This window comes from Schistocerca cancellata, chromosome 8, assembly GCF_023864275.1.
Source record: "Schistocerca cancellata isolate TAMUIC-IGC-003103 chromosome 8, iqSchCanc2.1, whole genome shotgun sequence".
NCBI lineage: Eukaryota > Metazoa > Arthropoda > Insecta > Orthoptera > Acrididae > Schistocerca > Schistocerca cancellata.
In genome coordinates, this window is record NC_064633.1 from 591,651,758 (window position 1) to 591,664,317 (window position 12,560).

Sequence of the window (12,560 nt, forward strand, 5' to 3'; positions counted from 1 at the left end):
ACTTAAACCTAACTAACCTAAGGACAGCACAAACATCCATGCCCGAGGCAGGATTCGAACCTGCGACCGTAGCAGTCGCACGGTTCCGGACTGCGCGCCTAGAACCGCGAGACCACCGCGGCCGGCAGTTTATTTGAAATTATTTATCAATCAATAACTACTGCAACTTTCATCCTCCCGAAGCAGCCTTGTGTATTCATCTCTTTGTCGTCTTCTACGATTTTTACCATCCATGCTTAACTCCAATACTAAATAGGTGACTCCTTGACGTCTGAGAAAGTGTCCTACCAACCAATCCCTTCTTCTACTGACGTTGTGCCACAATTTTCTCCTCTCTCTCTTTGTCATTAGTTACATGATGCACCCATCAAATCTTCAGCGTTATTCCTAGCACCATGTTTCGAAAGCTACTATTCTCTTTTTTCTAAACTATATACCGTCCATGTTTCACTTATATACATGGCTACACTCCACGCACATACTTTCAGGAAGGACTTCCTAACAGATCTATACTCGATGTTAACAAAAATCTATTCTTCAGAAACGCCTACCTTGCCGCTGCCAGTCTACATTTTATATGCTCTCTACTTCGACCATCATCAGTTATTTTGCTTCCCAAATACGCCTTCCTTGCCGCTGCCAGTCTACATTTTATATGCTCTCTACTTCGACCATCATCAGTTATTTTGCTTCCCAAATAGCAAAACTCATCTAGTACTTAAGTGCCTCATTTCCTATTCTAATTCCCTCTGTATCACCTGATTTAATTCGACTACATTCCATTATACTCGTTTTGCTTTTGTTGATTTCATCTTACATCCAGACAGTCGATGTGGCCGTGCGGTTCTAGGCGCTTCAGTCAGGAACCGTGCTGCTGCTACAGTCACAGGTTCGAACCATGCCTCGGGCATGGATGTGTGTGATGACGTTAGGTTTATCTAGTTCTTAGTCTAGGGGACTGATGACCTTAGATGTCAAGTCCCATAGTTCTTAGAGCCATCTTACATCCTCCTTTCAAGACGCTGTCCCCTCCTTTCAATTGCTCTTCCAGGTCCTTTGCTGTCTCAGACAGAATTACAATGTCGTGGAAAAACCTTGAAGTTTTTATCGCATCTCCATGGATTTTAATTTTTACTCCAAATTTTTCTTTGTTTCCTTTAATGCTTGCTCACTATACAGATTGAATAACTTGGGGTATAGGCTACAACCCTGTCACACTCCCTTCCCAACCACTCCTTCCCTTTCATGCCCCTCGACTCGTATAACTGCCATCTGATTTCTGTACAAATTGTAAATAGCCTTTCGCTCCCTGTATTTTACCCCTGCTTCCTTCAGAATTTTGAAGAGAGTATTCCAGTCAACATTGTCAAAAGCTTTCTGTAAGTCTGCAAATGCTAGAAACACAGGTCAGCCATTCTTAACCTATCTTCTTAGAACAGTCGTAGGGTCAGTACAGCCTCGCGTGTTGCAACATTTTTACGGAATCCAAATTGTTCTTTTCCGGCGTTGGTTTCTACCAGTTTTTCCATGATTACTATTCAGGTATTCATTACATACGTTCAACTACCCGATGATGACGCCTTCTCGGAGTTGTACGTAGTTTCCGCAACGGACCATAAATTGCTGCATTATTCACTTCGCAACAGGAAAGTAATTGACAGCACAGTGCAGCACAAACTACGTAAAGCTACTGCACTGCTCCAGGGCTTACACTGTACTATTACTCGTATTAGTGGCGCTAAAGAGTGGTGTGGTGTGGTGCAGGGGAAGCATATTTTGTAACAAGTGTCTGCCTTCAGCGTGGGGAGTTATCTTTCCCTTCCGAGAAGCAGTTGTTGGTGGCACTCACGATGCACGGAGAATTGCTTTATCATTCTTAGAGAAAGGTTGTTAGTAGTAAGTAGCTCTAGTAGTCTCGTTGGGTCATTATTAGTTCTTAGTTTAATGAAAGACCTACAAATGTCAAATGCCATTTACAGTTCGTTATTTTAAAAATGAAGGTATTCAAAGAAAATTCTTTTCCCTTCAACATTTTAGTTAGATGTTGTTGATGATGATGGTCGGATGGGACCAGGGGTATAACAGATAATATTTAATTGTCCTGACGGTAATGGTCTCGGAAAGGTCGAGAAACACTACGTTAGTAGAAGTCTACAGAAATCGTCTCAACCTGCCATACAATGTTTTGACCGATACTCGTGGTTCCACTCTTTTACGAGCTGGAAATTGTCCTCTGTGCTTCACATAGTGACTTTTCCCGACAAAAATTAAATTTCATTTTCTCTGGTAACGAAAATTTTCGAGCTCTATTCTACAGCACTTTTGTCTCGGCTGTCTCTTTTCTTGTGAAGGAGCATAGTTACAAAACTTTTTCAGTTATGGAATTTCTTTTCTGTGTAGTTATTTTGTAAATAGATTAGGAAATTTCTTTTGATTGAAATAATTTACTTACCGCGACCTATTATGTCGTTTCATGCGTAGCACGCCTTGTAACTATATTATTTAAATTGTCAGCAACACAGTTGCAGCCCGCAGCTCGTGGTCGTGCGGTAGCGTTCTCGCTTCCCGCGCCCGGGTTCCCGGGTTCGATCCCGGCGGGGTCAGGGATTTTCTCTGCCTCGTGATGACTGGGTGTTGTGTGCTGTCCTTAGGTTAGCTAGGTTTAAGTAGTTCTAAGTTCTAGGGGACTGATGTCCATAGATGTTAAGTCCCATAGTGCTCAGAGCCAATACAGTTGCAGACTTTCCAGTAGCATATTTTACTGAGATAAATTAAATTACTTGTGTGTTAATATTTTTCATTAATATTTAGCCATTTCTACCGGATCGCCATCATCTCCAGGGACGTTTCTTTATTCGTCTCTCCAATGGCTGTGCACACCTCTTCTGAAATTACTTCCATAGTATCAGTATCATCACCATTATCTGTTTGAATTTATGGTTCATCTTTGGAAGTATAATAGCAATCAAAGGAGTCTTTGAAATATACGAAAGAGTTTATTTAATTCAGAATGTTCTGTGACGTTACTGTTACGTGTGCATGAAAGTGTCGCCTTCCTTGTAACAGCTACGTAGTTCAATTGTCTCTACAGTTGCTCTCTTTATACACACAGCAGCAGTGCGTTCGCCCTTTATCTAAGTTCCTTTGTTGGATGATTATTTCCTTCGTCTGTATCATGCTGCATATTTTGCTTCATTAGAACTGGTATACTTCCACGTTCTATCCTAAATTAAGATAATATAAATTCCTGCCTTGAGGTTTGGTAAAATAGTACACAGTGATTTCACCACAATCGATGGCGAGTGGTGTAAACGTTGGGACCGTTTCCCATTGAAATGAACGCAACAGCATCAATAAAGCTCCCGTAGTATATACAGGTTTGTTTCATACTTTCTTTTTAAACATGAAAAAAATCTCTATCACTATCATCTGCCTCATACACACATAATTTTCTAGAGCAATTTAATACCACTGTATTTTTTTAATCGCTGCCCAATCCGAAGGCGGTAATGGAACTCAGAAGTCAGTATTGTGTTCCAACAGTCCGTGACCACATCTGTAATAGGCGTAAACAGATCGCGATGAACAATACCTTTAACGATAGAAAACCTGTTCCTGGTGAAAATGTTAGGACTGGCACTTGAATATATGTATATTACAATGCCTAAAAGAATAGTGAAACACCCAGATGTTACTGAAGTGATTGCTACATCGAACGAAATTTATAAGGTCTTTGCTAGTTTGAGGCTACTTATCAGTATGACGTTGCACGTTTTTGCTAGCCATGGCAATACCTCAGTATCATGCTGGCAGCTCATAGCCATGCAGAAACATCTAAATGACATGGTTGTGTGAGGATACAGGCACTGCGTTAACACAGAGATTGTAACCATCATTGACAATTGCATTGCTCGACGGGCTAAAATTACGATATATTTTTTCTCGCCCTCTGCGGGAATCACGAATTGTGGACGCATAAAGACTGTGAATACGTGACATACGGAAATTTCAATAGGTCATGCAGTTGCAATCGAATAGGCAAGCTGTTTAAGATGACCGGGAAGCTGTATTCGAGACTCGGTCCAACACAAATTTTCGTGTGTCGCAAACAGCTGACCTCAATGCATATTCGCATAAAGTAAAACGATTTCGTAATTTTTACCACAACTGTAATCGTCTGTGACAGTATATGAAGAACATTGTATTGTGAAAATACAGACACTGTGTAAACACAGACATTGTAAACAACAATGAAGCCTCGAGGGGCTAAAATGACGATATTATGTTGGTCTTCTTGTGCGAGAATTACGAATTATGCGAGCTCAAAAGTTGTGACTGTGTGACGTATGGATGTTTGGATATGTCTTGGGGGTGTGCACGGAAAGCGGGATATATGGATTCGAGCCCTGCTCCGGGACAAATATTCGTCCGTCACAAAACAGCTAAAGTCAATGCACAGTTGCAGAATGTGAAACTACTTCGGAATAAAGATTAGTCAGTGAATACAATGCAACGCCATTCATCGGCAGACCATGTTTGCTAGTGAGGCCACCGCTCCAAATGTTATAAGGCATCCTACGCATGGAACAGTAGTTTCTCGTTCGACTTCTGTTGGTCTCCCACCAATGGTGCAGGATGACACAAACGGTTGCAATACTTATCGTAATATTCATACATTTCTGTCACATTCGTTACGAAGCCAAACGTTCCCGGTAATTAAGCTCTAAAGAATAATGATAGATAGTGAAGCAGGGTGCAAAGCTAGAGACAATAATTATGCACCTAAAAGCGCTGTTCGAAAGTAGCACGCTGTTCCTGTTGTGTGCGTTTTACGAGCTTTCCCAAAGGGATGTTTTGCAGCTGTCCTCCCAAGAATCGCAACGTAGTGACCATTACGTTTGACAGTAGAGGGTGGAAAGTTTCGGCACACCTATCCATGCATAACGACTTCCACATTTATAGCACCTGAGATAATGAAACTCATGAATTGTAGTTAGTGTAAGGTGTAGCGACGAAGACCTCAGTATATATTAGCTTAACTGTCACTCAACACATTCCTAGCTTATTTGAGGCAAGAAATGTATACTTACACCTTTTGTATAACTTGTGGAAATTTGGACTGGTAAACGTGTCAGAAACCGCCGATAGTACGACAGGTAACTGGCTGCCAAACCAGGCTTACGTTCTCTAGGATCGGTACAAGGTAGGCGTGGCTGCATAGACGGCTACCACATAGGAAACTATGTAGAGAAATATACTTGTCATAATCCATAATAGAACCAAAGACAACCACCACCAAACCGTATCGATAGTAGACGAAGGAGCTGTGCTGAATCTATACATATCTGAATAATGGATACAAAATCCACCTGATGTAAGGAGCTCTTTGTTTATTATTGATTTATCCAAACATCTTTCAGTGACTCTTTTTTCAGTGTGAGTTTGTTTATTTTTCAGTCTGCTAATTATTATCATATGGTAACATCTAGAGGAGTTCAGGTGAATTACGCCTTTGAGATTCTGAAAAGGACAAGGGAGAGTTAATTAAGTTTACAACGTTAGGCTGCTGTTCGTACAGACCAAAAGATACGTAGTCGAGTCGTGAGATGCACGTTTCTGATAAGCTGAAAATTTGACCATAGTTTTTAATTCTGAAAATGAGATATTTATGTAATTGTTCACATATCTCATTGTTCACATGACGGTAGTAGTTATTCCATGCTAATACTTCCCTATCTAGCATATATACTTGTACAACAGCCTCTCATCTGCAAACACAATCATAATTCGTATAACTTTGCCCCTTTAAGACTGAAAATATTGATAGCATAACTCATTATTTAGAGTTTTTGGGGCAAGGGACTTCCTATAGCCAACAATCAGTCCATTCATGAAAGAGTCTTATGAACAGACTGACCGTATGCCTTTCGTGTATCCCTTGATACTTTGAAAGACTCGTTGTTGCTAAGGTTAGACAACTTCATGTGTTCCACTCATGATTAAGAAACTTAGAACATAAAATCGAAATTGACAGGGTTAGTCATTATAATATTTCTCCAAATCTTAAAGCATGTTTAACACAAACGCCATCCTCATTTTCCCTAGAAGAGCACGCTCCTTAAGTCTGTCCCCTCTTTTATCCGAATCCTTGTCCACAGTATCGACGTTTTTCAATATATCTTGCCTCTTGGCATGTCTCAACACAAAAATATCTAATCCTGCACTTTCCTTCTGAACATCGACGCTTGAAAGACTTGAAATACTTGCCTTAAGTCTTACACAATGTGTTGGTTTAGATGAGTAAGGTGTTCATGCGCACTTTCTACTAGCCAGCATTGGTGCCTTCTCTCTAGCAAATTTGCTGAGATACTTTCTCCGAATGATACATGAAAAAGGAAAAATTCAAACAAATTATGATTTCATCAATTGTGTTCACACAAACAAATAAAGTTATGAGGTCGTTAATGTTGAGTGATATGTCATTTCTTATCGTAACTGGGATGTTTTGGTAAAATCTATAGAAGTTTTATTGTGGTATCTGTCAGACTCTGAATTTTTAGTGTTTTCAATGTATAAACATCAAAGTAATCTTACAGGAAAATTGATCTAGTGATTTCTTAAATTCCTGAATATCCAGGTGTAGACTATGAGGCTTGTGTATTATCCATTCATTTTTCACTAATTTAAAATAATAAAATGAAATAAAAAAGTACTTGAAGCACACTAATGAAAAAGGTGCAGCACCAAAAATAAGCAATGTAGACTAATGAATTTTTGGGAAAAAATCTCGCTATGTAACACATATAAGTGATTAACATTGAAAGATAACAGTTTCAGCTATAAATATTCTCTCTATCCTTCTCATCCTCCCTCAGCCTCTCTGTCATTACATCCCCTCCTGCCCACTCACACTCTGCCCATCATCTCTAGCCCCACTTGTCCCCAACTCCTCCTCTTTCCTTCACAGCAATTATCAAAGTGTGCTCATCCATATTATTCAGACCTTGCATAAGAGGTCAGTAAACAGGCTAGTACTTCTCCTGCGTTATGCTTGTCATGCAGGACAGTTTACATGCTGAGGGTTTGGAAACCTACTGATACTACTCCAACAAAACATGTACATCATGCGGGACAGCCTAATCAGGGGCTGGGAATCCGTTTCTTGCCCCTAATGTGTGGGCTGCCCCACAGAGCAGGTCGATAAGGCAGGTCGATACTATTCCCACACAACACACCTGCTGTGCGGGGCAGCCTATACAGCAATTAATAAAAACACAAATGTTAATATCTCTGTAAATCTTGGAGCTATAGTGTTATAAACCCCCGTTTGTTGGTCCTCTTGGGTCAAGGAGTTTGTGTGTGTCAAATTTGTCTGACTTCTATCCATGGACCTGGGAGTAGTTCTCAGACATACATACATATTCTGAGCTTTACATACTCTACATATTAACATAGAGTGCAGTCCCTAGTCTTGCTACGCGTGACAGGGTAAGTGGTGTAGAAGTTAATTAATGCCAACAGTGGACTGCCTAACGAGGCGATGGGAAGTTGCCCCGGCCTGCTGCAGTGGATGCGCCAGGCGCACTGCGGAGTGGGCCGGCCCCGGTGCACGCTGTGCTGACTACCCGCTTGTGCTGCTGCCGGTGGACCCTCGGCGTCCGCCGACGGCCGCTGCAGGCGCCAACAAGCCGCCGCATTAGCGCCACGGCCCCGCGCCCTGCCGGACCTTAATTACGCCATTGTGTCAGCCCGGCGCCCCGGCTCATAAATCTCCGCCCCCAATGGTCCTTTTGCCGGAACCAGATTACCGCCAATGTTGGCCTGCGTTCGCCTAATTTGGAGGCGCCCTACTTTCCCCTGTATTTGTTTTCCCGTAAAAGCCGTCACAGTAGGTTCTAAAAAGGCTACCCAGTCCTGAGAATTTCATCGGGGCCGCGCTGGCTGACACGAGGTCTTGATTACCTGCTCCTCGGCGGCTGCTATTGCCTGACTTATTAATGAGGACCGTACGGCTTTGCTGGCACTACTGAAATTGCGTACTCTTTTACAAATAAAAGCTGCAGCCAGCAAGATTAATTTTAGAAACAACATTCTAGACGCGATTAGACGTGCAAGATGTGTTTTTACTGCTATTCCAATCAGCTATGAAGATTAGGATATGCTGGGATTGGAATGATTTTGGGTGTGGATGAACACCAGACAAGAGCATGCCCAGTGCTGTCAATCTGTGTCTCTCTCTCTCTCTCAGGACCACCCCGTCCCACTCCCCCACAAAGAAATCATTGGCTATGAAGATTGGGAAAAAAATGGTTCTGAGCACTATGGGACTTAACATCAGTCACCTACAACTTAGAACTACTTAAACCCAACTAACCTAAGGACATCACACACATCCATGCCCGAGGTAGGATTCGAACCTGCGACCTTAGCGGTCGTTTGGCTCCAAACTGAAGCGCCTAGAACTGCTCGGCCACACCGGCTGGCTTGAAGTTTGGAAATTTCAGGATTCAGAAAGGCTTTCGTGTGAAGGATCACCACACAAGAGTGTGCCCAACGAGGTGGAACTGGATCCCTCCCTATCACCTCCTCTTGCTGCACCCTTCCCAAAATCACCCTGATCGCCATAAAAATACAAGTGTCCGTTTAGAATCAGGCCGTTGTCAAAACACACCCGATTCTTATATATTTGTGACAGAAAATTCCATGTAACTGTGGGTTCCAAAGGTTTCCAGTGGCTTGTTACCAGTCAGTAGCTAATCTACTAAGCATGCTAATATTCGATGTAGTCTAATTTAAATGCACATCACTTGCCTGAGACCTAAATAAGTACAGCTGGGGACCTAGGAACTTGCCTACACTGTAGGTAGTGGGTAATTCTGCTTATTATCAAAGTGACTGTGTCAGTAGAAATAGTGATTAATATATCTCAATAATTATGAGATTTATTTTGTAATAAATTATGCTTTGTTTACTCCACACACATATAATTACTAATGCACCATTGGAAAATTTCAAGTAGAGTGCATGGAGATCATAAATGTGTTCTCAAAGGCCATTACTTGCTTAACATCTGTTAACATTGCGCTCAGATTGAGCTGTGATATTCCTAATATTTATAAACATTTACTTTTTGCACTTCTGTACCTGTGATGTCTTCTATGTGGACATCAGACCCTAGATAAATTCGCTGAAGGTTGTTATTGTCAGACGGTTTCAGTGTAACACGAACTTTATTCCACAGATTTGTTTAAATATCATTTTTAAAAGTGAGTAGTTTTTAGCAAAAAGTTTGGAGGAAATGATATCCGTCATACTTGTACTTTTCTCCCGGTTTATGTGTGTCAGTTGTTCTGTACTTATACAATGAATCATAAAAATCTCGCACAGTGCTATTTCTCGGTAAAATACTTACGATGATAAGAGGGCTTCTTTCGAAACGAGTTTCACTAACTTTTGTCATGTGGCTATAGTCATGTGACTATATGGCTTCAGCTAAAGCATATGACCAAATACTCTTCCATCCAAAAAAAGAAATATTTTCAGCGACTGCAGGTTTGTGCTTCCATTCAGTGTCATTAAATCACGCTACAGACCCTGAATCGTGGCCATCCACTTTCATTTCTTACGGTGAAATGTTTTCTCGTCAGAGTATTTGCACTGCAAAAAGTGGCGTGTTTAGGATCAAATCGTTTTCCTTCGAGCGGTTTTTTTAATTTAAACATAACACTTCATATAACTGCCGGTTAACCAGTTATAACCATCGTGCGTGGGAGAGCAACATCACAGATAATTTACTTTATATACACATATTTCACATAATGTCATGATCCACATAGCGGAGTGAAAAGTTCAACACGTAATGACGTCCCACATTTCCCGTCATGTGGGTGTAACATATTACGATACTAATCTGAGTTCCCACAAGTTTAATGAAACGTAAACTATAGGATAAGTTAAGCAATACTTTCAGATTGTTCACTTATGAAACGGCAGGTAAGTATCGTGAAAACGACACTGATAGGCAAAGACGTATTGCTGCTTAGTTTATGGATTCCCAAGTGTTTTGTGTGTCAAAAAATACTAGATATTGTGCAGTAACTACACGAAGAACGAAATGGCATTGTATTAACATATTGAGTCTGGCTCAACGAGGAACTAGTTGTCGTCATAATATTAAGTTAGAGACCATGAGATTACTGTAAAGAAAATGTGGCTGCATTTTAAACCATATTTCATTTTCTTTGTATTTAATATCATTTTATTACCAATAGTTGGGAATCTTTCTGAATGAAGCTAACCTACGCCGACCATATTGCATTCCCAACACGGATGACCATCGTCGGCGAGGATTACCGTGACCTCGGGAGAGGTCGCATTGCTGCAGTGGTTTGGAAGGGCACAGCGGTGTTACTGCAGGCGCCAAGGTCTGAAAAGCCACCGGGTATGGCTTCAGGTTACGGCTGGCAGTGATTCAGGGAACTGTGACGACATATCGATTCGTCACGGACATCTTTCCTCCGCATGTGTTATCGCTCATGCGCCGTTTTTCAACATGGAAATACTTGTCCTTGTATGGCCTCCGTCGCTATGAATTGCCTGCGTGATGACGAGGTACTCCAGGAGGACACGTTTGGAACTAATTCGTGGTTACCTCCATCTCTGTGCTATTATACGGGATACCTACGACCACGTAAAACGGTTGCCAGCCAGGTTGTCTCAGGGGATGATACAACATCTTTATGACAACCTTACCAGCAAAATCGGTACATGCACGCCAGCGAGAGGAGGTGCCACTTCATACTGATAAGTGGACCCATACCACCAACATCTTTATAGCTTTGCCTCGACTTCGTGATCACTGAAATAACATCACATACGCTCCACATCCGTAAAGCTTCATTTCGTTTTCTTCTCGCCTTCCGGGTGTTTCACCTTATCTTGTCGGTCAGTGCAATGTAAGTGGCGATCATTTCTGTGCGGTTGCCACACTAACCACTTGCCCACATGTCGGTTGCTATACACCCGCATCGCAGTGGCGCTGGGTTTGCACATACGATGCAGCAACGCCTTCAAAGGTTACTCTTTATCGCCCCTTGTACAGGGCCATCGGTACTTATATCTTAAGGTATACACGTTGCAAGAACCCTAGAAAATTGCTGAAAAGATAGGATTCGTCAAAAGGAAAGCAAGGTTTTGATATTTACTTCGTTTTCATACAGTTGTGAGAAAACTATTACTATAAAAGTTCATTAATTTGAAAAAAAATCGGGGCTGGTCGTGCCTTGTAAATATAATGGATAGACTGAGAATTTGGTCTGGTAACCTATTACGCACACACGGAGAGCTCCGTGGAATCAACGCATCATTTGCGTGTTTGAATCATATTTATTGCTACAGGAATAAATACGTAGTCCTTTTGAGCTGAAAATGTGTCTCAACAATAGCTCTACCCACTCTGGGTGTAACTCGAATCGGGAAAGTATTCATTTGTTTCATTTTGTTTTCTTTCCTTTCTATTTTTTTTTAAACTCACTTGTTACGAAACCTGAAATACTACAGTCAAGTGAATTGTGTATTCAGTTTCCTGTGTGGCTGTCAAAAATGAATGACTTAATTCGACTTAATTTTGTGGATATTTTTTAACAGGGAATAGCACTAAAATTCCACAAGAAAACATTTGTGGTAAACTGCAGTGCTTCAAAACGATTATAAGTGACATTTTAGTTTCAGTGTGACACTTTTTGGTATTAGAATACAGTGGCTTTATCATCTGCAGCAACTGTAGAATTGGATGGCTACGTGCAAGACGACAAGCTTCAGAAGGACAATAAGACATCGTTGTGGAGGAAACAGAGCCGCAATTGTTATTTAGTTTTTTTCTAAAAAATGGCTCTGAGCAGTACGGGACTCAACTGCTGTGGTCATAAGTCCCCTAGAACTTAGAACTACTAAACCTAACTAACCTAAGGACATCACACACATCCATGCCCGAGGCAGGATTCGAACCTGCAACCGTAGCGGTCGTGCGGTTCCAGACTGTAGCGCCTTTAACCGCTCGGCCACTTCGGCCGGCTAGTTTTTTCTAGACTGGTGAACTCCAGATTTCACATGTTACCATTAAAAGAAAGTTTTGGAACAACATGGAACGTAATAAATAATTGCTGTACTCGCGTAAGCCCTAAACATGTAGAAAAACCTTAGGTTCCATCATTAGCTGGAAGATTCATAAATTCGTTGTTTAAAATCTTAAGTGAATCTACATTCTAAAAGCTTTCTCAAAAACAAGAAACACTTAAAAAAACATCGCTACATTAATGTGAAATATTTCGCTGGTTTCTGGATACTTCACCACGTGCCGGCCGCGGTGGTCTAGCGGTTCTAGGCGCTCAGTCCGGAGCCGCGCGACTGCTACGGTAGCAGGTTCGAATCCTGCCTCGGGCACGGATGTGTGTGATGTCCTTAGGTTAGTTAGGTTTAAGTAGTTCTAAGTTCTAGGGGACTGATGACCACAGATGTTAAGTCCCCTAGTGCTCAGAGCCATTTTTTTACTTCACCACGTA